The following is a 26981-nucleotide window of genomic DNA, read 5'->3' on the forward strand; positions in this document are numbered from 1 at the left end:
AAGTTTCCAACGTCCTAATGGTTCATTTGCCGCCCTCTGTTCCCTGGCTCCCTCTTCTCTTCTCTATCTGTTATTATTCTTGCGTGCTCTCTCTCTCTCTCTCTAATCCTCTTAGTATGTTGTAGTATATCATAATCACATCCCCACTGATCCTCCTATCTTCTAGTTAAGAGTTTTCTTCAACTTTCTCCTCATAGTCCATCCCTCACCTCCGGTAATCTCGTTATGAATATTTAGTGTTTTGGAGTTTCAAAATTTACTTCACCGGGTGAGATCTCCATACTGGTTTCATATACGTACTTCCATATACTCAAACATGGGCCAACTTTCAGTTGTGTATAATGTACTAAATGATTCTTTATTAGAGTTCCGAGAAACAGTTTAAGGCAATTAGTTTTGCATATGATATATGTACTCCTTTGGCCTGAGGTAAATGTTTGTAAATACCTCATTTGGGCTAATAGATGCAGGAGGGATGAAAAAATGATCATCGGCCTAGTGTAATCGGTTCTTGAACAAACGCACAGCTGGCTTCGTGTGCGAAGACCAAACACAATGTCCCAAAGTTCATAATCTCCCCTGGCCTGAGATAAATGTCTATAACCATTTCTTTTGCTCAGCGAATTACAGATATTCTAAATAACAAAAAAGGCACAATACCGTGACTGGTAAATTCTATTCTCTCCAGTTGCTCCGCTAGGCATCTTACTGTCATCACAAATCGCTTTGGAAATTATGCATCCGTGATATTAGCCTGTAATTCAGTGCCTGCTACCTGTGGGCTTGTTTGAACATAAGAACAATGGGTGATCTTTTCTGGAATTCTGCCGGTTGGTCCTTTTCCTGTGACTTACAGGTCTCTGCTCGCATATCAATAAACATGGAGACACTGTTTAGTGTCAATGCTTTTCTTCTTTTTCTTGAGCCTTTCTCACACTTCCTCTTTAGTTTCATATGATTTTACAACCTATTAATGTAGTCTGTCTACGCTGTTCTCTCGCATCTATCCATATTCCAATGTGAAATATCCTTAATTCTCTTGCTTAATTCTTCTCATTCTTCGCGTGTCTGTGAATGAACTTGATTTTTATCTGCTGACATGCGCACTGCTAGCCAACATACTGACCGGCATGGAATTTATCAACATAGTGATTCATGTGCACACTGCCAACCAGCACAGTAAATGGCGACCAAAACGGCAATTATTTTCCCTACACTAACCAACACGCAACACACGGACTCACTAACACATTTATTCATCAGTCATAAAACCTTACGAGCTTTCATAAGCCCTTCTTGTACATCCAGGCTTGATGGCACTCTTATTTATTACTTTATATTATTTAGTGAACCTTCTGCTCATTTACGATGGGCAGGATGCTGGCATGATAAACATCATTCCCAACTACATATATATCAGCTAGTGGCTCAAGAAGTATTCCCACACGGTCGTTTGACCTCTGATAAATTAGAAATAAAATAAGAATAAGAACTAAGAAGAAACACAAAAATGAAATTAATACTGAATGTTGGAAGCCCATTATGAAACACGTACGAAGCCCAGTACACAACACGTAGAAAGCCCAGTACGCAACATTTAGAAACCTTAGCAGATAACACACAGAGGAAGTCCAGTACACACCACACGGGATGTCCTGTAAACTGGAAGACCGGTACACAGCACACGTAAGAAAACAAGTTTTAAGACGGTGAGAATATCTGGTGACGGGAAAACCTTCGTGGTGGATATATACGTCACAACTTGACGCACCGCGTCACAGCTTGACGCACCGGGTCACAGCTTGAAGCACCCTGTCACAGCCTGAAGCACCGCGTCACAGCTTGACGCACCGGGTCTCAGCTTGAAGCACCCTGTCACAGCCTGAAGCACCCTGTCACAGCCTGAAGCACTCTGTCACAGCCTGACGTACCGCATCACAGCTTGAAGTACCCTGTCACAACTTGACACACCGGGTCACAGCTTGACGCACCTGTCATAGCTTGACGCACCCTGCCACAGCCTGACGCACCGCGTCACAGCCTGACGCACCAGGTTACAGCTTGAAGCACCCTGTCACAGCCTGAAGCACCCTGTCACAGCCTGACGCACCGCGTTACAGCTTGACGCACCGGGTCACAGCTTGAAGCACCCTGTCACAGCCTGACGCACCGCGTTACAGCTTGACGCACCGGGTCACAGCTTGAAGCACCCTGCCACAGCCTGACGTACCGCATCACAGCTTGAAGTACCCTGTCACAGCCTGACGCACCGGGTCACAGCTTGACGCACCGGGTCGCAGCTTGACGCACCTGTCACAGCTTGAAGCACCCTGTCACAGCTTGAAGTACCCTGTCACAGCCTGACGCACCGGGTCACAGCTTGACGCACCTCGTCACACCTTGGCGCACCTGTCACAGCTTGAAGCACCCTGTCACAGCCTGAAGCACCCTGTCACAGCCTGTCGCACTGCGTCACAGCTTGACGCACCGGGTCACAGCTTGAAGCACCCTGTCACAGCTTGACGCACCTGTCACAGCTTGAAGCACCCTGTCACAGCTTGAAGTACCCTGTTACAGCCTGACGCACCGGGTCACAGCTTGACGCACCTCGTCACACCTTGGCGCACCTGTCACAGCTTGAAGCACCCTGTCACAGCCTGAAGCACCCTGTCACAGCCTGTCGCACTGCGTCACAGCTTGACGCACCGCGTCACAGCTTGACGCACCGCGTCACAGCCTGACGCACCCTGTCGCAGCCTGCCGCACCCTGTCACAGCTTGACGCACCTGTCACAACTTGAAGCACCCTATCACAGCTTGACCCACCTCTCACAGCCTGACGCACCCTGTTACAGCTTGACGCACCCTGTCACAGCTTGACGCACCTGTCACAGCTTGACGCACCCTGTTACAGCTTGACGCACCTGTTACAGCTTGACGCACCTGTCACAGCCTGACGGGGCCCAAAACTGTTTAACAGCCTCCCATCAAGCATTAGGGGAATTGCCAATAAACCCCTGGCTGCCTTCAAGAGAGAGCTGGACAGATACCTAAAGTCAGTGCCGGATCAGCCGGGCTGTGGCTCGTACGTTGGACTGCGTGCGGCCAGCAGTAACAGCCTAGTTGATCAGGCCCTGATCCATCGGGAGGCCTGGTCATGGACCGGGCCGCGGGGGCGTTGATCCCCGGAATAACCTCCAGGTATCCAGGTAACCCTATCACAGCTTGACGCACCTGTCACAGCCTGACGCACCCTGTCACAGCTTGACGCACCCTGTCACAGCTTGACGCACCCTGTCACAGCTTGACGCACCTGTCACAGCTTGACACACCTGTCACAGCTTGACACCACATCATAATTCACTAAGGAAATATATTATCACCATGAATAGCTACACCAACTATACTCATCTATTTTTTTCGATGTAAGAGAATTACTTTCGCGGCGAAACACACTGAAACGTGTAGTTAATAATTTATCAGTTTTGACTTTTCAGAGAAAACTCCTCAAACAACAGTCATATGTCGTCCTTAATAATTAGTATTTCACCTTAAGACACTGAACGGAACATGATAATAAGCAAAGTTTTTCATGTAGCGAAACTAAAGCAAAAAGTATCTAATCTATATACAAATACACGGTGGTGGTGGTGGTGATGGTGGTGGTGGGTGGTAGGTGGTGGGTGGTGGGTGGTGGTGGTGGTGGCGGTGGTGGTAGTGGAGATTGTGGTGGTGGTGGTCGTGGTGGTGATGTTGGTGATGGTGATGGTGGTGGTGGTGGTGGTGGTGATGGTGGTGGTGATGGTGGTGGTGGTGGTGGTGGTGGTGGTGATGGTGGTGGTGGTGGTGATGGTGGTGGTGGTGGTGGTGGTGGTGATGGTGGTGGTGATGGTGGTGGTGGTGGTGGTGGTGGTGGTGGTGGTGGTGATGGTGGTGGTGATGGTGGTGGTGGTGGTGGTGGTGGTGGTGGTGGTGGTGGTGATGGTGGTGGTGGTGGTGGTGGTGGTGGTGGTGGTGGTGGTGATGGTGGTGGTGGTGGTGGTGATGGTGGTGGTGGTGGTGGTGGTGGTGGTGGTGGTGGTGATGGTGGTGGTGGTGGTGGTGGTGATGGTGGTGGTGGTGGTGGTGGTGGTGGTGGTGGTGGTGGTGGTGGTGGTGGTGATGGTGGTGGTGGTGGTGGTGGTGGTGGTGGTGGTGGTGGTGGTGATGGTGGTGGTGGTGGTGGTGGTGGTGATGGTGGTGGTGGTGGTGATGGTGGTGGTGATGGTGGGTGGTGGTGGTGGTGGTGGTGGTGGTGGTGGTGGTGGTGGTGGTGGGTGTGGGTGGTGGTGGTGGTGGTAAAGGTAATGGTGGTGGTGGGTGGTGGTGGTGGGTGGTGGTGGTGGGTGGTGGTGGGTGGTGGTGGTGGTGGTGGTGATGGTGGTGGTGGTGGTGGTGGTGGGTGGGGGTGGTGGTGGTGGTGGTGGTGGTAAAGGTAATGGTGGTGGTGGGTGGTGGTGGTGGGTGGTGGTGGGTGGTGGTGGTGGTAATGGTAATGGTGGTAGTGGTGGTGGTGGTGGTGGTGGTAGTGGGGGGGGTCGTAGTGGTGGTAGTGGTGGTGGTGGTGGGTGTGGGTGGTGGGGGTGGGTGGTGGTGGTGGGTGGTGGTGGGGGGTGGTAGTGGTGGGTGGTGGTGGTGGTGGTGGTGGTGGTGGTGGTGGTGGGTGTGGGTGGTGGTGTGGGTGGTGGTGGTGGTGGTGGTGGGTGTGGGTGGTGGTGTGGGTGGTGGTGGTGGTGGTGGTGGTGGTGGTGGTGGTGGTAAAGGTAATGGTGGTGGTCGGTGGTGGTGGTGGTAATGGTAATGGTGGTGGTGGGTGGTGGTGGTGGGTGGTGGTGGGTGGTGGTGGGTGCTGGTGGTGGTGCTGGTAATGGTACTGGTGGTGGTGGGTGGTGGTGGTTTTGGTTATGGTGGTGGTGGTGGTAGTGGTGGGTGGTGGTGGTGTTGGTGGGTGGTGGTGTTGGTGGGTGGTGGTGGGGGGTGGTGGTTGTTGGTGGTGGTGGTGGTTGTGGTGGTGGTGGTGGGTGTTGGTGGTGGGTGGTGGGTGTTGGTGGTGGGTGGTGGTGGTGGTGGTGGGTGGTGGTGGGTGGTGGCGGGTGGTGGTGGGTGGTGGTGGTGGTGGGTGGTGGTGGTGGTGGTGGTGGTAGGTGGTGGTGGTGGTAGGTGGTGGTGGGTGGTGATGGGTGGTGGTGGTGATGGGTGGTGGTGGTGGTGGTGGGTGATGATGGGTGGTGATGGGTGGTGGTGGTGGTGGCGGTGGCGGCGGCCTGGGTCGTAACAACCACAAGAGGCTCGCAGTAAATGTTGTGGTTCCCTCACCCTAACTCCATCCACACCACCTTTTATCTACTGAATGTTTTTATTTTCAAAAAGTCAAGGCAAACTTTCACGCTTTTGCATCTCTCTCACATTTTTTTCCCTCTCCGAACTATCACCTACATACATTTTCGTACTTGCCAATTTTTGATTAGTCCCTTTATTCTAGTTTCAGTTTCGGTAAAAACTTTCGTTTTACCTTGTATATTTGCCTTTTTAATTTAACTTTCCCCGATTGTAACCTTATTCTCAGTCCAACCAGTTTTTATTATTCTTTAATCCATTCTCTCCCACTCCCCGTCATTACAAATTTCCTGTACACTTGTCAGTATCTCATGCTATCCTAAAATCCTTGATTTTTATCAAGCATTTTTTCATGGAATTTTATCTAGGATTTTTATCAAGTCGTATATAAAAAGCAAATCCCCTCACCTTTTTCCTTTATTCCACTCACACAAACATACATTTTGCAGAACCCTAACAAAATTACCATTTTTTCATACTGACGAAAATACATTATACTGCACAATGAAAAATATCAGTTTTTAATATCCAATATTTTACTGAGGAATTAATGTAGATTCGTCCTGCAGACTGGGAATAAATAAATTTGTTGCAGGAATTCCAAGATTGGGAACAATAATGGTATTATCTGTCCGTGTGTGTGTGTGTGTGTGTGTGTGTGTGTGTGTGTGTGTGTGTGTGTGTGTGTGTGTGTGTGTGTGTGTGTGTGTGTGTGTGTGTGTGTACTCACCTATTTGTACTCACCTATTTGTGGTTGCAGGGGTCGAGTCACAGCTCCTGGCCCCGCCTCTTCGCTGATTGCTACTAGGTCCTCTCTCTCCCTGCTCCATGAGCTCTATCATACCTCGCCTTAAAACTATAGACTGTTCCCGTGTGTGTGTGTGTGTGTGTGTGTGTGTGTGTGTGTGTGTGTGTGTGTGTGTGTGTGTGTGTGTGTGTGTGTGTGTGTACTCACCTATTTATGGTTGCAGGGGTCGAGTCCTAGCTCCTGGCCCCGCCTCTTCACCGGTTGCTACTAGGCCCTCCCTCTCCCCGCTCCATGAGCTTTATCAAACCTCGTCTTAAAACTGTGTATGGTTCCTGCCTCCACTACGTCATTTTCTAGGCTATTCCACTGCCTTACAACTCTATGACTGAAGAAATACTTCCTACTATCTCTCTGACTCATTTGTGTCTTCAACTTCCAATTGTGGCCTCTTGTTTCTGTGTCCCCTCCCTGGAACATCCTGTCTTTGTCCACCTTGTCTATTCCACGCAGTATTTTATATGTCGTTATCATGTCTCCCCTGACGCTCCTGTCCTCCAGTGTGGTCAGGCCGATTTCCCTTAATCTTTCTTCATAGGACATTCCCCTTAGCTTTGGAACTAACCTTGTCGCAAACCTTTGTACTTTCTCTAGTTTCTTGACGTGCTTTATCAAGTGCGGGTTCCAAACAGGTGCTGCATACTCCAGTATGGGCCTGACATACACGGTGTACAGTGTCTTGAATGATTCCTTACTAAGGTATCGGAATGCTGTTCTCAGGTTTGCCAGGCGCCCATATGCTGCAGCAGTTATCTGATTGATGTGTGCTTCCGGAGACATGCTCGGTGTTATACTCACCCCAAGATCTTTCTCCTTGAGTGAGGTTTGCAGTCTTTGGCCACGTAGCCTATACTCTGTCTGTGGTCTTCTGTGCCCTTCCCCTATCTTCATGACTTTGCATTTGGCAGGATTAAATTCGAGAAGCCATTTGCTGGACCAGGTGTCCAGTCTGTCCAGGTCTCTTTGAAGTCCTGCCTGGTCCTCATCAGATTTAATTCTCCTCATTAACTTCACATCATCTGCAAACAGGGACACTTCTGAGTCTAACCCTTCCGTCATGTCGTTCACATATACCAAAAATAGCACTGGTCCTAGGACCGACCCCTGTGGGACCCCGCTCGTCACAGGTGCCCACTGTGATACATCATTACGTACCATGACTCGTTGTTGCCTCCCTGTCAGGTATTCTCTGATCCATTGCAGTGCCCTTCCTGTTATATGCGCCTGATGCTCTAGCTTCTGCACTAATCTCTTGTGAGGAACTGTGTCAAAGGCCTTCTTGCAGTCCAAGAAGATGCAATCAACCCACCCCTCTCTCTCTTGTCTTACTTCTGTTATTTTATCATAAAACTCCAGAAGGTTTGTGACACAGGATTTGCCTTCCATGAATCCGTGCTGGTTGGCATTTATACTCCTGTTCCATTCCAGGTGCTCCACCACTCTCCTCCTGATAATCTTCTCCATAATTTTGCATACTATACACGTCGATGACACAGGTCTATAGTTTAGTGCCTCTTTTCTGTCTCCTTTTTTGAAAATGGGAACTACATTTGCCGTCTTCCATACCTCAGGTAGTTGCCCAGTTTCCAGGGATTTGTTGAAGATTGTGGTAAGTGGCACGCACAACATATCTACTCCCTCTCTAAGGACCCACGGGGAGATGTTGTCTGGTCCCATTGCCTTTGAGGTATCGATGTCCCTTAGCAGTTTCTTCACCTCCTCCTCATCTGTATGTATGTCGTCCAACACTTGTTGGTGTATTCCTTGCTGGTGTCCCTATCTGGTCTGTCAACCCAGAGTCCTTCCTGTCTCTACTGTAAATACTTCCTAAAATCTCGTGTTGAGCTCCTCACATACCTCTTGATCGTTTCTTGTGAGTTCTCCACCTTCTTTCCTCAGCCTTATCACCTGGTCCTTGACTGTTGTCTTCCTCCTAATGTGGCTATACAGCAGTTTCGGGTCAGATTTGACTTTCGATGCTATGTCGTTTTCATACTGTCACTGGGCCTCCCTCCTTATCTGTGCATACTCGTTTCTGGCTCTTCTACTAATCTCCTTGTTTTCCTGGGTCCTATGCCTCCTGTACATTTTCCATTCTCTGTTGCACTTAGTTTTTGCCTCCCTACACCTTCGGGTAAACCAAGGACTCGTTTTGGTCTTCCTATTATTTCCGTGTGTGTGTGTGTGTGTGTGCGCTCACCTAATTCACCTAATTGTGGTTGCAGGGGTCGAGACTCAGCTCCTGGCCCCGCCTCTTCACTGATTGCTACTGGATCCTCTCTCTCTCTGCTTCCTGAGCTTTTTCATACCTCTTCTTAAAACTATGTATGGTTCCTGCCTCCACTACTTCACTTGCTAGGCTATTCCACTTGCTGACAACTCTGACTGAAGAAATACTTCCTAACGTCCCTGTGACTCGTCTGAGTCTTCAGCTTCCAGTTGTGACCCCTTGTCCCTGTGTCCCCTCTCTGGAACATCCTATCTCTGTCCACCTTGTCTATTCCCCGCAGTATCTTGTATGTCGTTATCATGTCTCCCCTGACCCTTCTGTCCTCCAGTGTCGTCAGTCCGATTTCCCTTAACCTTTCCTCGTACGACATTCCCTTGAGCTCTGGGGCTAGCCTTGTTGCAAACCTTTGTGCTTTCTCTAACTTCTTGACATGCTTCACCAGGTGTGGGTTCCAGACTGGTGCTGCATACTCCAGTATGGGCTTAACATACACAGTGTACAGTGTCTTGAACGATTCCTTATTAAGGTATCGGAACGCTATTCTCAGGTTTGCCAGGCGCCCGTATGCTGCAGCGGTTATTTGGTTGATGTGTGCCTCCGGTGATGTGCTCGGTGTTATGGTCACCCCAAGGTCTTTCTCCCTGAGTGAGGTCTGTAGTCTTTGTCCACCTAGCCTATACTCTGTCTGCGGTCTTCTTTGCCCCTCCCCAATCTTCATGACTTTGCATTTGGCTGGATTGAATTCGAGAAGCCAGTTGCTGGACCACATGTCCAGCCTGTCCAGGTCTCTTTGCAGTCCTGCCTCATCCTCGTCCGATTTAATTCTTCTCATCAACTTCACGTCATCTGCGAACAGGGACACTTCAGAGTCTATTCCTTCCATCATGTCGTTCACATATATCAAAAATAGCACTGGTCCTAGAACTGACCCCTGTGGGACCCTGCTTGTAACAGGCGTCCACTGTGATACCTCTTCACGTACCATGACTCGTTGCTGCCTCCCTTTCAGGTATTCCCTTATCCATTGCAGTGCCCTCCCTTTTACGTGCGCCTGATCCTCCAGCTTCTGCACTAATCTCTTGTGGGGAACTGTGTCAAAGGCCTTCCTACAGTCTAGGAAAACGCAATCTACCCACCCCTCTCTCTTGTGTCTTACTTCTGTTACCTTGTCATAAAACTCCAGGAGGTTTGTGATACAAGATTTGCCTTCCATGAACCCATGCTGGTTTTCATTTATAATCTTGTTCCTTTCCAGGTGTTCGACCACTCTCCTCCTGATAATCTTCTCCATGACTTTGCACACAATACATGTCAGAGACACAGGTCTGTAGTTTAGTGCCTCGTTTCTGTTTCCTTTCTTAAATGTGGGGACTACATTAGCTGTCTTCCATTTCTCAGGTAGTTGCCCAGTTTCAAGGGATGTGTTGAAGATTGTGGTTAGAGGCACGCACAGCATCTCTGCTCCTTCTCTAAGGACCCATGGGGAGATGTCCGGTCCCATCGCCTTTGAGGTGTCAAGGTCACTTAAGAGCTTCTTCACCTCCTCCTCAGTTGTTCGTATGTCATCCAACACTTGTTGGTATATTCCCTCTTGATGTTCCCTTCTGTGCTGTCTTCCCACAGCCCTTCCTGTCTCTACTGTAAAAACTTCCTTTAATCTCCTGTTCAGCTCCTCACATACCTCCTGATCATTTCTTGTGAGTTCTCCACCTTCTGTCCTTAATCTAATCACCTGGTCTTTGACTGCTGTCTTCCTCCTGATGTGGCTATACAACAGTTTCGGGTCAGTCTTGATTCTCGATGCTATGTCATTTTCATACTGTCGCTGGGCCTCCCTCCTTACCTGTTCGTACTCATTCCTGGCTCTGCGACTGATCTCCCTATTTTCGTGTGTTCTCTGCCTTCTGTACTTCTTCCATTCTCTATTGCATTTTGTTTTTGCCTCCTTACACCGTCGGGTAAACCAGGGGCTCGTTCTGGTCTTTCCGTTGTTACTGTTGCCCTTGGGAATAAACCTTTCCACTGCCTCCTTGCATTTTGTTGTTACATATTCCATCATTTCATTTACTGGCTTTCCTGCCAGTTCTCTGTCCCACTGGACCTCCCGCAGGAAGTTCTTCAACCCTATGTAGTCCCCTCTTTTATAGTCAGGCTTTTCCCATTCAACTCCTGTTATTCTCTCCACTTGCAGCTCTACTATGTATTCAAAGCACAGAACCACGTGGTCGCTAGCTCCTAGGGGACTCTCATACTTGATGTCCTCAATATCTGAGCTGCCCAGGGTGAACACAAGGTCCAATCTTGCTGGTTCATCCTCCCCTCTCACTCTGGTAGTGTCCTTAACATGTTGGTGCATGAGGTTTTCCAGCACCCCGTCCAACATCCTGGCTCTCCATGTTTCGGGACCCCCATGTGGCTCCAGGTTTTCCCAGTCAATCTCCCTGTGGTTGAAATCCCCCATAACCAGCAACTTTGCTCTGCTGGAGTGAGCTCTTCTTGCCACCTCAGCAAGTGTGTCCACCATTGCTCTGTTGCTCTCTTCATATTCCTCTCTTGGCCTCCTGCAGTTCTGTACTCACCTAGTTGTACTCACCTAGTTGAGGTTGCGGGGGTCGAGTCCGAGCTCCTAGCCCCGCCTCTTCACTGATCGCTACTAGGTCACTCTCCCTGAGCCGTGAGCTTTATCATACCTCTGCTTAAAGCTATGTATGGATCCTGCCTCCACTACATCGCTTCCCAAACTATTCCACTTACTGACTACTCTGTGGCTGAAGAAATACTTCCTAACATCCCTGTGATTCATCTGTGTCTTCAGCTTCCAACTGTGTCCCCTTGTTACTGTGTCCAATCTCTGGAACATCCTGTCTTTGTCCACCTTGTCAATTCCTCTCAGTATTTTGTATGTCGTTATCATGTCCCCCCTATCTCTGTGTGTGTGTGTGTGTGTGTGTGTGTGTGTGTGTGTGTGTGTGTGTGTGTGTGTGTGTGTGTGTGTGTGTGTGTGTGTGTGTGTGCGCGCGCGCGCGCGCGCAGAGGAAACGGGAGAAAAGGAACAGGAGAAAGGGGAGTGAGGAGGTAGTAGTAGTAGTAATGTCATTAATAGTAATAACAATAGTAGTTGTTATTGTTGTTGTTCTTGCTGACATTCTTCTTTTTTTGTTTCTGTTGTTGGTGTGACATTTACGGAGCACTCTGACCACGCAGGTCACTCAGCGCATATAGCCATAAAAATATATATGTATGCAACACGCAATAAAAACAAAGATATAATTAACAAACAGTAACTGCAATGAAAACAAACACAACATAAATAAATATATCAAATTAAATTATCCAGCATCAATTAAAAACCCTCATTAAATCCTTAGTGTTAAAAGAGTCTTCTAAAAGTTCCCCGAGGTCACTACAGGCATCTCTGTAATTATAAAAACCATGATGAAGGCGGAAAGGCCTAAGCTGTGGGCAAAGTGTTAAAATACGTTCCACAGTCAGCGTCACCAGAGGGAAAGAGTTAAAAAGGAAGTGAAGGAGAGAGATGTATGCATCGAGAATACCTACACCTTACTACCTTAAGATAACAATATAGTTATTTTTGCAATGCGCTCTTCTCAGCTCCCTCAAAGCTACATGGGGTGCGGGAGAGTGTCTCCACGCACCAGATCTGCACTACATTCCTTATCCCAGAGTCTAAATCAATTTAAGATGGCTTCCAGCAAACACATGCTGGCAGGGAAGGGAGGGAGGAGCAGCAGTAGGAAGGAGGTAAGAGCGACAGGAAAGGAGGCAAGGGGAAGGAAGTAGAGAGGGAAAGAAGGGGAGGGGAAACAGGAAATTAATGAGAGAGAACAGTGACAAGAAAAGGAGAGAGTGCGAATGTGGGAGAAGGACAGTGTAAAAAACGGTAGTTGGAGAAGAAAGGGGAAGGGAGAGGAAAATTACTTCCATAATATTCTCGCACTTGCACCAAATAAAACAGATTTTAGGCTACAATAGATTTATTGCATTTTAAGTGAGAAGCCAGCTCTGACACCCCCGCGATACCTCAGTAACTTCCCTTGAAACATCGCAGTGTGGAAACATTGTAGACAACCCAAATAATATTGTATTAATAAGACACAAAACTGACAACATTTTTGTCATAACCTAAACACTAAGACCTTGAGGAAGGCAGTAATTGCATTCCATGCACTCTGTACCAAGTCTAGGCTCATTGTACACTATATTTAATAAAATATTTCAAGAAAAATATCACGGTTCTTAAATGTCTTAGGGAAACAAGAGTTTAAATATAGAAGCCATCCTACACAATTAAAAACAACTGAAACAGCTTCACTCCACAAATGTGACACTAACGTGCTCCCAAATAAACTACACGCCAATAATACTGACGTAACCCATCAAAAATCTTAGTGCTGAGATAGCTGACATGGAACACATGAAGTCTTAACATTTACACACCCCAGGTGGGTAAATGTTGAGACCCCGCGGGTCATTATGTGACAAAGACCCGCGTCAGGAAACACTTGTTTCCTAACAAACCTTACCTAACCTAACATGGGCAATCGTGTTATTACGATTTCGTGAGTCATCGGCTTAGAACAGGTCGCTGCTACCTCTCACAACTTATTGAATGTTACATGGTTTTCGGATACAATGGTTGGCTTGTGCGATATACTTTTTTTTAAATAAGTCTTTCCTCACCAACATCACTAAGTACTGACACTTGCTTTGAAGGAACCAGAGTTTCATTTCCATTTGTGTTGTTGTTTTCCAGGGGAGGTGGGTATATAGAAAACGTGTAGTTGATGTTGCTGACAGCAGAGCCTGAAGATATTATCTGAATAAGACAAGAGCGCTTTTTTCCTAATGCAATCAACACGGCCTTGTGGTTAAAGGCAAGATTTGCACATACGATGCCTCAGGTTCGAGTCCAGACCAGTTTTACATGAACATAGTGACAATCGTTCATTACTACTTATCCGAGAAGTGTGTGTGTGTGTGTGTGTGTGTGTGTGTGTGTGTGTGTGTGTGTGTGTGTGTGTGTGTGTGTGTACTCACCTAATTGTGGTTACAGGGGTCGAGACTCAGCTCCTGGCCCTGTGTGTGTGTGTGTGTGTGTGTGTGTGTGTGTGTGTGTGTGTGTGTGTGTGTGTGTGTGTGTGTGTGTGTGTGTGTGTGTCTCTGTGTCTGTCTGAAAAAAGAGAGACCTATTTAAAATTCAAACTAAAATGTCTATGAACCGCGGAAACATGCAAACAAGAATATGAATTATACACGTATAACTTCTGCATGCTTATATTAGTTCAGGTTATTCCAAACGTTAATTCACAGAGGTAAAATGTATCAAAAAATTAAAACTGACAAAAAAAAAGCAAGACAAATGTTGGGAATACACTGGTTAGTTACACGGGCAACACATACTATAACAGAGGCGAAAAATGGAAGTGTTTACGTCTGGCGTTGTTGGGTTTAGGGTTATAGTTGGCAGGACAGATAACATGTTCGTTAAGGGAAGAAACCCCATTATATGCCCGGGTTCTGGAAGCAGTGTTGGGAGCGTAGGAAAGTGTTATTTTCAAAGTATAGTCCAGAAATATATATTCTGTCGGCAAAGGGAGGGATCGTGACCATAAATGGCGTGTAGCGTTTGGTCGTGGAAAATTAATGGACCTTCATGGAAATTAATATAAATGGCTGCCTAGACATATATTGCGAGGTAAATGTAGAAGCATTCATTGACAACTTGGGCTACTTTTTTTGAGGGCAAACGTGACATGTATGCACGTCATATAGTGAATCTTTCTAGAGGCACCAAGAAACTATAGTAAGGATTCATCACCTTTAAATAATCAAGTTTAATGTGGGAAAAATAGCCTGTGATCTGTTTCGGGAATTTTCCTACTCTCGCGAACCAGGTGTGAGAGTGAGATTCAAATATATTGCAATTAGGTAGACTCCTTTTTTCGGTCACAGAAAAGAAAATTGGGTGTCTGTCACTGTCAAGGAAAGTTGTAAATACAGCCCCCCCCCCCCAATTTAGAAATAAAGGGAAAACTTAAGTGATCAAATTAAGTTAATCAAGGTGACTTCCGACTGCACCTATTAGTGTATACAATACACTAGATATTGCTTTTTGCGCTACTGCAAATAATAATTCATGAACTCTCAATATCATACAATAGAATCTACATCACCATATTAGCAAACGCTAGTGGCCATCGTTTAATCGTTATATTGGTTCCCGTGCCCCTATGGGCTATTGTTACCTTCTATTTTCTCCTACTACGATTAATAATAAAATAACGATATTAAAATAATAAATAATAAATGTAATAAAAAGATAAAAGAAAAAAATATAAAGTGAAACAGGACAGCGACGATGACGCTACTTTGAGTCATTTATTTAAGAATCAGTAAAGCAAAATGAACCCGGTAAAAAAAAAAAAAGTTTGCTCCATAATTTTTGGCATAAATCCACCTGGCAGCTCTCTCAGACTGTATGCTCAAATAGCGGTAAAATTTTAAGCTATACCTCAAACTAAACTTCAGTTGATGACTTGAGACTTTCATCATGTGGAAGTCTCCTACCATTAAGGCGAGCCTTTGGATTTTGGAAAATTTAATTGGTTGGTGCAGGTCTACGTATACTGTAGGTGGATGCTTTATCTTCTCCAAGTTGCACTCACTCGCTACTTTGACTTGAGAGAAAGAGAAACAGGAGCCTAAATAGCAAAAGGAGCAAGAGCAAGTTACTTTCGTTAGTCATCTTTAAACTTGATAAAGTTTCCCCATTTACAATTCAGGAAAAAATACAAATTCATTCAAACGAAGCTATATCTGTCTCATTTAGCTGGATGTTTGCTAACTAGCAAACTAGGAATAACGTACCAAGAATACATTACTTACTTATTATGGATTACTTAACAAGAAGCTACCACCAATGATTGCAACACTAATTCTCATTATAAAAATCTATAATATCACATAGAAAAATAATAATCTGGGTGGAGCAGTTCACATGCCAACAAAATAGAAATGAAAACATGGGTCTTATTTTTAATTTTTGCCTTGACAATCAGCCTTTTTTTAGAATTTGTATCAAAAATTTTCTTCATACTATGGCATCATTCTGGTGTACATACACCCGTAATGTTACATCTGAACATAATTGTTAAATCTGTACACAGTATATATACAATATAAGCATGTTTGCAACTGAGCTAAATACACTACTAGTGTTGGGAAAAAGATAAATGGTCCTAGAAGGAAGTAATATCCAGAGGGAGGTGAAAGGACGAGGCGCTATTAAAATAATAACAAGGATGGTGGCCATATCCCGTGTCCGGTGACAGAACAGAGTAGGGGGTTGGGGGAGAGATTTACATGGGTAACCGGGAAGGGGAGAGCTGGGGAAAGTCAGGAGGTAATGGGGAAGGGGTGTTGAGTAAGGCGGTTTATGTTATTTAATTTAAAAAACACTAGAACCGTTTGGCTATTCAACACTTTCAATGTACACACACACACACACACACACACACAGTAGCGATCAGTGAAGAGGCGGGGCCAGGAGCTCGGACTCGACCCCCGCAACCTCAACTAGGTGAGTACAACTAGGTGAGTACACACACACACACACACACACACACACACACTAAAAAAAACCATACCACGGGCGGGATTGAACCCGCTCGACTGCTAGCGCACTCAGCTCACACACCGAGGTTCGTGGTTCGATCCCCGGTATGGGTGAAAACAGGACGCGTTTCCTTAAGACACCTCCTGTCCCTGATCACCTATCAGTAAAACTGGTACCTGGGTGTTAGTCGACTGGTGTGGGTCCCATCCTGGGGACAAAACTGACCTAATTTGCCCCAAATGTTGTGCATAACAAGGGGCTTTCTATATAGTAGTATGTCACTGAGGTCAGCTAGGCCTGTATACTCTGTACATGTACTTATAAAAAGATTATTATTATATTATATTTTATTATTATATTACATTATTATTATTATTATTATTATTATTATTATTATTATTATCATCATATTCCGTTTCTAACAACATCAAATGTTCACTGTTATTATCAAACTGAAGCTGTCATAATCGCTTCTCTCTCTCATATTAAAACATTATCATATAGCAAGTACAACTATTCAAAATACTTTTTTTTCGTATTCCACAATCAATATCCGTAATTTGTTCCCTTTCATCGGCCGTGTCATTAAATTTAGACGCAAATAAAAATATCTCCACCATTTATACCGAATAAAATTGTGTCTCAGCCATGCAAGCGCCCCATAGGAAGAGCACCATCCCTCCCAAAGAAGTACCTACCCCGAGGCACAAACCACTCAGTGGCCCAGGGACGGGGAAAGGGGTGAACAGGAAAGAGAGGGTGTTGAGCCGCGATGTAAATGGAGGGCAGTGAGTCGGTGGATTATCATTTTTATTTTATTTATAATTATTATTATTATAATATTCACGGAGGAGCGATGAACATGTAATGGTCATGCAGCGCCCTGGGGGGGGGGGATGAGTGTCCATTAGATTCAATCCAAGGAAACGGAGGACAGATCCAATTTCTTGGATCAAGAGCCCATCACCGGCATTAAGGTGCCTCCTCCGAGGAAAAAACCCCACAGTTTAGAGGAGGTAGGAGAGAGGGTAGTGGTCGCACAGCAGTCTCAAAGGGTACAGTAGATGCCGTGGTTCGTAACTTCTAGAGAGAGTAAGAGATAGGCCGGTATGTTTACATGAACGCAGTAACGAAACCAATGATTTACCACGGTGAGTACTTTTCCAAGAGTACGAGTCAGCCTTTCTTTTAAGAGGAAAATTTGAGTTTGCAAAATATTTTGAGATACGCGAAGTCACAGCGTGATTTTGAAAATGGTTCAAGTAGGACCGAAACGTCGTCGTAAGTTTCTCTCTCCTATGTGCGGGTTATTTGTGTATTGTTCCAGTCACGATATTATGCCTTTTTGTTCTATTTAGAGATGGTGCGAAAACCAACACTGGTCCACCGTTCATTTTTCGACGCTCTCATTATATCGACTTCCCTATGTACGTTACTTTAAATAAACTTAAAGTAAGAAAATATAAAGTAACTCAACAAAGAAAGCTGCAAAAGATACCCGCGTCCTGAGTATGTTAGCTTGATGTAACAGTGGTCAAGTCAACTCACAAAAGTGCTTTATATCAAGGTTCTCAACATATTTTAGCTCAAAAAGGCCTTAGGGGACCACCACAAAAGTTGACTTTTTTTTTATCTCATTTTAAAGGCATTTTATATTTGTTTGGCGATTATGCTTAATCCACGCTTTAAAAATGACAAACAAGGAAAACAACTTTCATGTGAAAACTTCAAAAACTTATCAAAGAAAAATATTTTATCACGAATTATATAACACGAGATACTTTTTCCATTACTTCATTTAATTAAAAGTTTTCTCAATTGTATATTATTCCAGATTAACTTCTACGTATCTAACTACAGACTACAGTCACTACACAACATTAGATCAATTATACCATAACTTACATTAGTATAAACGGACAATTACTGGGTAAGGCAGAGCGACTTGTAAATACAACCATCGCCAACTAGAGCTACTGAATGAAAAAAATATGCTGGTGGGAAAAGATTTCAACATGATGTAAGAAATAATTTTCAAGTGAGGCTTCTGCGGCCCACTAATAGCCCGCGGCCCAATGATGAGAAATGATGCTTCGTATACTTTTGTTTTGATATACCTTTGATGAGTTCCGAGTTTTTTTTTTTTTTTTACTCCCGGAGACCGGCCACAAACCAGGCTCGTCTGGTGCTTGCCTGGTCAACCAGGCTGTTGCTGTTGCTGGTCCAATGACCACCGGAAAACCAACACTGCCTTAATACAAGAAAACAGTATTTTAAAGTTTACAGGAAAGTAAAAAAAAAAATAACGCATACAATCGTGTACGAAAATTAAGGTGATGCGCAGGAGAGGATGATATTAATTTTATCCAATATTTTCCTTTATCAATTTAGACTGAAGTTGCTTAACCTGAATAAATCTGAGTGAATTCTATATAAGAAAAACTTCATATAAAACTATATAATTCATCAAATGATACAACAGAAGTTCCAGGTATTAAACTGGATAATAAGAATTTGGTAATTATCCTTGTATGAGTAAATAAACCACCGTTAGCAACGATTGAGAAATTCATGGATCATATAAGATACACAGCAAATATTATCCTCCTACGAGACTACAATTTCGAAAATGTAAAATGCAAGATGGTTCATCACAGCATTGTATTAGAAATAGTTTCTGGAAGCACGCTAGCTCAGCCCGTACATACCAGGGAACTAATGAGGCTTTGTGAAAAGGTTCCACTGAGCCAACAGATAACAGATCCAGATAGAAATGAAAATACAATGGATTTAATCTTCACAAACGAGAAACTAATCAGAGACAAAACAATCACAAAAACATACTCTGATCTCAGCATTATAGAAATAAAAACGAATATATACTCATGCGTGGGGAACTCCAGCAACAATGTACAAGAAGGGGATGTTTTAAGTAAATTTAAACTCTAACGATCACAGAAATGACCAGGAAAAAATAACAAGGAGCTATCAGACATATCTTGGAAAACAGTCATGAACGCCCTAAATCCTCACCAGTGCCTATAAAGGCTAAACATAGAAGCATACAAGGTCTGCATTAAATATGTATCATTCAGAAAATCTAACAGATCACATACAGAAAGAGCGTAGAAAATGTACAGAAACAGACAGTGTTACCGAATTGCTTGAAAACGTTAAAATGTCACAATGAAGGGAAGATAATTTTAGCCGAAATTATTCCTTCCACAAGAGGACGGGTTATATATACACGAGGTGCCGTAAAAAATGGTTTCCTAGTGTGCCTCATTATCCCAATATAATAACACAGCGTCATGCAACAATACTCTTAAGCTGTATATACATACTCTGAATTACACATTTTTATCATACCCATGTGGCACAGCATGTGTCTGAAAATAAAACGAAATAACAAAAGCTCTACTAAATTGTTCCCCGATAGCTTTAAATGCTGAAGGTTCAAACCCCCTTTTAAAAATAAAAGTCGAAAAAATATACTACCAACATGACCTCAAACACAATTTATTCAATGTCGACAATGATAGGTGAGAGGAAGAGAGAGCAAGGTGAGAGGAAGAGAGAGAGAGGGAGGTAGAGAGAGTGGGAGAGGGAGGAGGGAGAGAGGGAGGAGGGAGAGAGGGAGGAAGGAGAGAGGGAGAGAGGGAGAGTGAGGGAGGGAGAGAGAGGGAGAGAGAGGGAGAGAGAGAGGGAGAGAGAGAGGGAGAGGGAGAGAGAGAGGGAGAGAGAGAGGGAGAGGGAGGGAGAGAGAGGGAGGGAGAGAGAGGGAGGGAGGGAGAGAGGGAGGGAGGGAGAGAGAGGGAGGGAGGGAGAGAGGGAGGGAGGGAGAGAGGGAGGGAGGGAGGGAGGGAGGGAGGGAGAGAGGGAGAGAGGAAGTGCAAGAAAGGAGGTTATGACTAGGGAGTCTACCTGGAGGGCATTCCGGGGATCAACGCCCCCGCGGCCCGGTCCATGACCAGGCCCCCGGTGGATCAGGACCTGATCAACGAGGCTGTTACTGCTGGCCGCACGCAATCCAACGTACGAACCACAGTCCGGCTGATCCGGCACAACTTTAGGTATCTGTCCCGCTCCCTCTTGAAGACAACCAGGGGTCTACTGGTAATGCCCCTTATTGCTGGTGGGAGGCTGTTGAACAGTCTTGGGCCCCGGAGAAGAGAAGATGTGGAGAGAGTAAACAGTTGAAAAGAAGAGGAAGAGAGGGGGAGAGGTGAGGAACAGGGCTAGAAGGGAAAGTGAGAGGCAGTAAAGGGAGAGAAACTAGATGGAGAGATAAAGAAGGTGGAGACGAAAAAGAAGAGGTGGAGATAAAGAGGAGCGGGTGATAGGGAGAGAAATGGAGAAAGAGAAGGACTGATAGAAGTAGGAGGAGGAGGAAGGGAGGAGAAGGAGAGCAAGGAGAAGGAAAGGAAGGAGGAGAGATGGAAGGAGAAAATGAGGAGAAAGAGACAAAGATAAAATTAGGAGGGAAGGGGGCGAGGGAAAGGGACGGAGATGACAAGCAGCTAGCGAGAAAATTATCCTGGTTAAGGTGTGAACTGAAAGGTTGACTTAACAAGGTGGTGGGGTGGCAGGACTTTGATAGTGGTATCAGCACAGTTATCACTGCTGCCACCACTAGCACCAACCATGGTGGTGGAGGCAAGTGGTGGTGAATGCAAGTGTTGGAGGTTGCAACTGCTGGTGGCTGCAAATGATTACTCGCGTGGTGGAGACCTGGTTGTAGTTGTGGTTGTCACAGCATAACCTATCCTCATTTTATTACGTTAATTTACTTATATGAATCCCAGCATCAATATCCGGTAACTTTATCAATGTTTTCTTCATTCCGTTAACAAATTAAACAAAAGAAGTGTACATCACGTTAGGCAGACTAATGGCTAAGAAGCACTTGGAGTTTTCAAATCTGCACGCCACCTGCCATCCGTTCCCCAATTCCTGACCAGACTACTGGTGTAAGCCTCCAGCAGTTCAACGCAGGTACCTCAGCACGGCTGATCAGGAACTTACCTGAGAAACTTGTTAAGTTTCCTCTTCAAGACAGCAAAGCGTGTGTTGCTAATTCTCATTATGTGGAGGAGAGTGTTGAAAAATTATGGGCCCTTTATAGCTATTGAGTTATCTATTAGTGTACTCGATGTACCGCTGTTTTTCACTGGGGTTTTCACCATTATATTGCTCGGTTTGTCGAGCCTCTTGTTTTCGTAAAGATAAATTTCGGTGTGCAGAAATTAATCTTTACGAAACCATTAGTTTACAAGCATAAATTATGCATTTCTCTCGCTCACGTTCCAGCAAGTAGAGTTCATGAAATTTGGGTGCTGGCCGTTAGCTAGATGTATGTTAGTTAAATTACAGTAATCTAAATTAAAATAACTATTATTTTAATCTGTAAGTTGCTTACAGTTTGAAAAAACCGAAGTTAAAAGAAAACGGTGCAGATCGTTGACCTCCGAAACTATCTTCAGGAAAAACATGCATTTCGAAGATGGGTTGCTTAATTAAAGCCACCGCTACTAACATATCACGCGAAATGTCATTTTTCCATTTTCCACCACAAGACTTGGAACAGGTGAAAAACCTGCTAAGGATGAGCCCTCACACCACTACTACTGCAACACAGGGCACCAGGAAAAGCTATCTTAGAGAAAGACGTGACGCTTTACTGCACAAGTTTAATCGTGGTTTATGTTTGACCAGCTCCAAGAACTTTTCGGTTCCCGCAGCCCGGTCTGCGTCTAGGTTTCCCTGGTGACCGCCTGATCTGCCACTCTAATGCTGTCTAAAATAACCTGGTTGAAAACAACCCGGATGATACGACACGCCCTGTAGTAACCTGTCGCGTTCACACTATATCTGTTAATTTGTGATCGAAATATTTATCATATTTGTTGGTCTAGGATTTTATAATAATGAAGGAAAAATTTTGACATGGTTCTCTAACTTTAACTCTACCTTTCACTGAAGTAACACCAGCGTTGCTCGAATGCTAGAGAGGACACACGCAATGTCACGACAACCCAAGAAAGCTCCGGACAGTCCAAAAAAGAACAGGACAGCCCAAAAGAGCCCGCTGTAGCCTAAAAAGTATCGGATATTATTCGGTGGTTCGGTACAGGTGACTTGGTGTTCTTTTATTTCTTTGATGTTCGTCAGAGATTTCTAACGACTGTTCGGTCCTTCCTAGCACCGAACAGTCTTAGAAAGTTAAAAGAAATGGTATAAAATACCGACACAAATGCACTTTAATGTGATCTTTTACTGACAACGTTAGAGACGTTGTCAATATATGATAATGTATTCATGTCGATATGTAGCTTGAGAAAGTGCTAGGATTAGTCATTACTTAAATTCTACTAAGACACATTGCCACAAATAAATATGGATCAGCCGGGCTGTGGTTAGTACGTTGGACTGCGTGCAGACAGCAGTAACAGCCTCGTTTATCAGGCCCTGATCCGCCGAGAGGCCTGGTCGTGGACCGGGCCGCGGGGGCGTTGATCCCCGGAATACCCTCAAAGTAGACCTATCACACTATGATACGAATGTGGCATTAAGAAGGGTTATAAGAGTAGAAAAATACTAAACTGGGTAAATAGGCCTATTACAGTTTTTCTTTCCAGTGAATGACTATGAACAGTAATTAAAGCAGCAAGAATGGGAACTGTTGCCCACTGTACACCCAGATGGTAAAATATGTGCAGCAGCTTTCAACACAGAGGACACTTGGAACGTGGGATAGGAAAATTTGTCAATAATAAAAAGCAGGAAAGCAGAAACATATTACGCCAAACACAAGACGCAAGGGTGAAGTGGCAGAAGCATTTAAGATGGGCAAGCAGAAGAAGAGAGTGAGGATTTGGAAAAGGAATTATAAACATAAAAGGAATTTGTAATCAAACATACACCTGAGCTAGGAAAGAACTCACCCCCACCTCTTTTACCTCCCCTCACTCCCTCTCAAATACTTTCTGCTCACTCTTTACCAAACCCACCCACTCGTTGGAACGCAGGAGGGAGAGATATATCATAATCTACACTTGGAAAATCTTGGAAGGAATGGTCCCAAATCTGCACACAGAAATCACTCCCTACGAAAGTAAAAGACTGGGCAGGCGATGCAAAATGCCCCCAATAAAAAGTAGGGGCGCCATTGGTACACTAAGAGAAAACACCATAAGTGTCCGGGGCCCAAAACTGTTCAACAGCCTCCCATCAAGCATTAGGGGAATTGCCAATAAACCCCTGGCTGCCTTCAAGAGAGAGCTGGACAGATACCTAAAGTCAGTGCCGGATCAGCCGGGCTGTGGCTCGTACGTTGGACTGCGTGCGGCCAGCAGTAACAGCCTAGTTGATCAGGCCCTGATCCATCGGGAGGCCTGGTCATGGACCGGGCCGCGGGGGCGTTGATCCCCGGAATAACCTCCAGGTAACCCAAACACCCTCCCTCCCTCCCTCCATCCATCCATCCTCTCTCTCTCTCTCTCTCTCTCTCTCTCCCACCCACCTGTATCCCCAGTAACACAAGGCCGAGAGAATACTCCGTCCCCCACATGCCCCCTCACTCCTTCAGCCCGAGGCAACAGCCGGCAGACACGACCATCAATCAGCCTGACATAAATCCTGTATCCCGACACGAGGAATGATGGATGCCCCGAGTGTCAGAGGTGAGTCAGACCTTGCTCCATCCATCCACCCACCCACACCATCACACAAATCCTTCCTTCCCTCACCGTCACACGGCTTTCTCTCTCCCACCTTGTAACACCCACACCGTTTTTTTTTTTTTTGAACGAGACTCAAAACTCCATTAACATCACCAAAATCTCTAATATACCCTTAACGCCAGTCAAATTTGAAGAAGCCACTAAGATTATGCCCATGAACGCTGCCCCAGGCCCAGACTCGTGACTCATATTCATCAAGTGTAAAAAAGACCATTATGTACCTAAATCTCCACAGGAAACAGTCTAAGCATGGCAATTCCTTGGTCATTATATCTCTCTCATTAACCTTCTCTTAATTACACAAGTAGCTTTTTTATATCTCAGAGAAACCACTTCTCTCATGCCTGTGAAATAATATCTTATAAGATCTACGATGAATTACTGAGAGGTTAAGGAGGCGCCTATACCTTTTCGCAACCTGACTCCCAGAGTCAGGTTGCGAAAATACAAAGGAGAAAGCGCCACGACAAATAAAGTAAATACTCTTACAAGGACTGCCCCGACGACAACATTATATGCCTTTACCCCATTAGATCCACCACAATTAGAACCAAATCAGAACCACCACCATCATTAGAACCACCACCACCACTAGAATCACTACCAGGCTAAGAACATAAGAAAAGAGGAACACTGCAGCAGGCCTGTTGATCCACATCAGGTAGGTCCTTCACAATCTCTCCCACTAACAGAATATTTGCCCAACCCAATTTTCAATGCTACCCAAGCAATAAACTTTGATAATTCAATTTACTCATGTCCAAGTCCCCCTCAAATCCAACCCCTCTCACTCACGTGTTTATCCAACCTAAATTTGAAACTACTCAAGGTTTTATCTTCAATAACCCTACTAGGCAGACTGTTCCACAAAACTATCCTATTTCCAAACCTACAGTAACATCCAGATTTACAAAACAAATCGTGCCCGTTTGTTTAGAAGGGAAATACGTAAAAGTTTAAAAAAAATACCTAACAGGCACCCAGTCTAAAAAATTACCTAACAGGCACCCAGCCTGGTACAAATTTAGCTTATCCCCTTAGTGAAGTCAAAGGAGAGAAACTGGCATTCACCCTTTGAAGTTATTCATGAAAAAAACACTCACGAGTCACTCATTCTCGTGATAATGCAAACTCATGAGTTACACATTTACTTCTTTTCACAAGTCAATTCAATACAGTCTTATGGAGTAATGCTGTTATCAAGTGTTCTGATACCTTCCATAATTTTTAGTACCATTATATAAAGACGAGGTTCTCCCTCATTTACAGTGTTCAGTACTATTTTAAACTGTTAACACGAAACATTTTGGAGCATTTCTCAGATTTTTAGCAAATTCCTTGTAAAACGCTCTGGCACTTCTTTGTGCATGTTTTTCGAACTAATCCAAGGCGAAGTACTACAAGTATGTGTTTATGTGTGTATGAATATATAAATATATAATATATATATATATATATATATATATATATATATATATATGTGTGTGTGTGTGTGTGTGTGTGTGTGTGTGTGTGTGTGTGTGTGTGTGTCATGCTGAATAGATAAAACTGGTCAATAGCAAGAAACCATTTAAAATTAAGTCCTTTCTAAAATTTTCTCTTATACGTTTAAAGATATATTTCTTCATTTATGTTAATGTAAAATTTTAATAATTTTGTACCAAAAGAACCTTAGAAAACTTACCTAACCTTATTATAACAAGTGCAATTTAATTTAGCATAATCCAGCTAAACGTTGGTAGATGGATCTACAACTTCCTGTCAAATAGAACACAAAGAGTAATAGTAAACAGAGTAAAGTCCCAGGTAGCCATGGTAAAAAGCTCTGTTCCACAAGGCACAGTACTCGTTCCCATTCTATTCCTCATCCTCATTTCTGACAGACAGAGATGTAAGCCATAGCTCCATGTCTTCCTTTGCAGATGACACCCGGATCACCATGGCAGTGACCTCCATCGAAGACACTGCGAGACTCCAAGCGGACATCAACCAAATCTTCGAATGGGCCACTCAAAACAATATGAAGTTCAACGAGGAGAAATTTCAACTACTCAGATACGGAAAACTTGAAGAAATTAAAAGTGTGTCAGGGTATACAACAAATTCTAACCATACAATAGAGCGGAAAAGTAATGTGAAGGACCTGGGAGTGATAATGTCAGAGGATCTCACCTTCAAAGACCACAACAATGTATCTACGTCACCCGCTAGGAAAATGATAGGATGGATAATGAGAACCTTCAAAACTAGGGATGCCAAGCCCATGATGATTCTCTTCAAATCGCTTGTGCTCTCTAGGCTGGAATACTGCTGTACACTAATGGCCCCCTTCAAGGTTGGCGACAATGCAGGCCTGGAGAGTGTAGAAAGAACTTTCACGGCACACACAATTTCGATAAGGCACCTAAACTACTGGGAACGGTTGAAGATCCTTGATCTGCATTCCCTCGAACGAAGGCGGGAGAGATACATGATAATATACACTTGGAAGGTCCTGGAGGGACTGGTACCAAACCTGTACACGAAAATCACTCCATATGAAAGCAAAAGACTCAGCAAGAGATGAAACATTCCCCCGATGAAAAGCAGGGGCGCCATGAGTACACAGAGACAACACAATAAGTGTCCGGGGCCCAAGACTGTTCAACTGCTTCCCAGCACACATAAGAGGGATTACCAATAGACCCCTAGCTGTCTTCAAGAAGGCACTGGACAGGCACCTAAAGTCAGTACCTGACCAACCGGGCTGTGGTTCGTACGTCAGCTTGCGTGCGGCCATCAATAACAGCCTGGTTGATCAGATCCTGGTTCACCATGAGGCCGCGGGGTCGTTGACCCCCGAAACCCTCTCCAGGTAAACAATTTAATAAACAAACACAACGTAATATATTTTTTTCTTTAGGTTTAGAATGATTTTCCGAAATTATTGCATACAAAAATTTTCGCTTGTCTTATTCGCAAGAAGAGCGTTGCGCAGTAAACAAGTGATATCACAATATGCACAACAACCACTGTGAAAAAAAAAATAGTGAAATTTCCAATCGCTTACGTATTATATTCACAGCAAAATTCATAACATTTGCATATGTTACAGTGTTTAGTCATCCAAGTGACAATTCACGTTATTGATTACAGTTTGGTCAGTAAAGTGTAACAGTGGTGGTCATATACAGTGTTTTTCCAGCACTCAATC

Source organism: Cherax quadricarinatus, chromosome 61 (assembly GCF_038502225.1).
Source record: "Cherax quadricarinatus isolate ZL_2023a chromosome 61, ASM3850222v1, whole genome shotgun sequence".
Classification (NCBI taxonomy): domain Eukaryota; kingdom Metazoa; phylum Arthropoda; class Malacostraca; order Decapoda; family Parastacidae; genus Cherax; species Cherax quadricarinatus.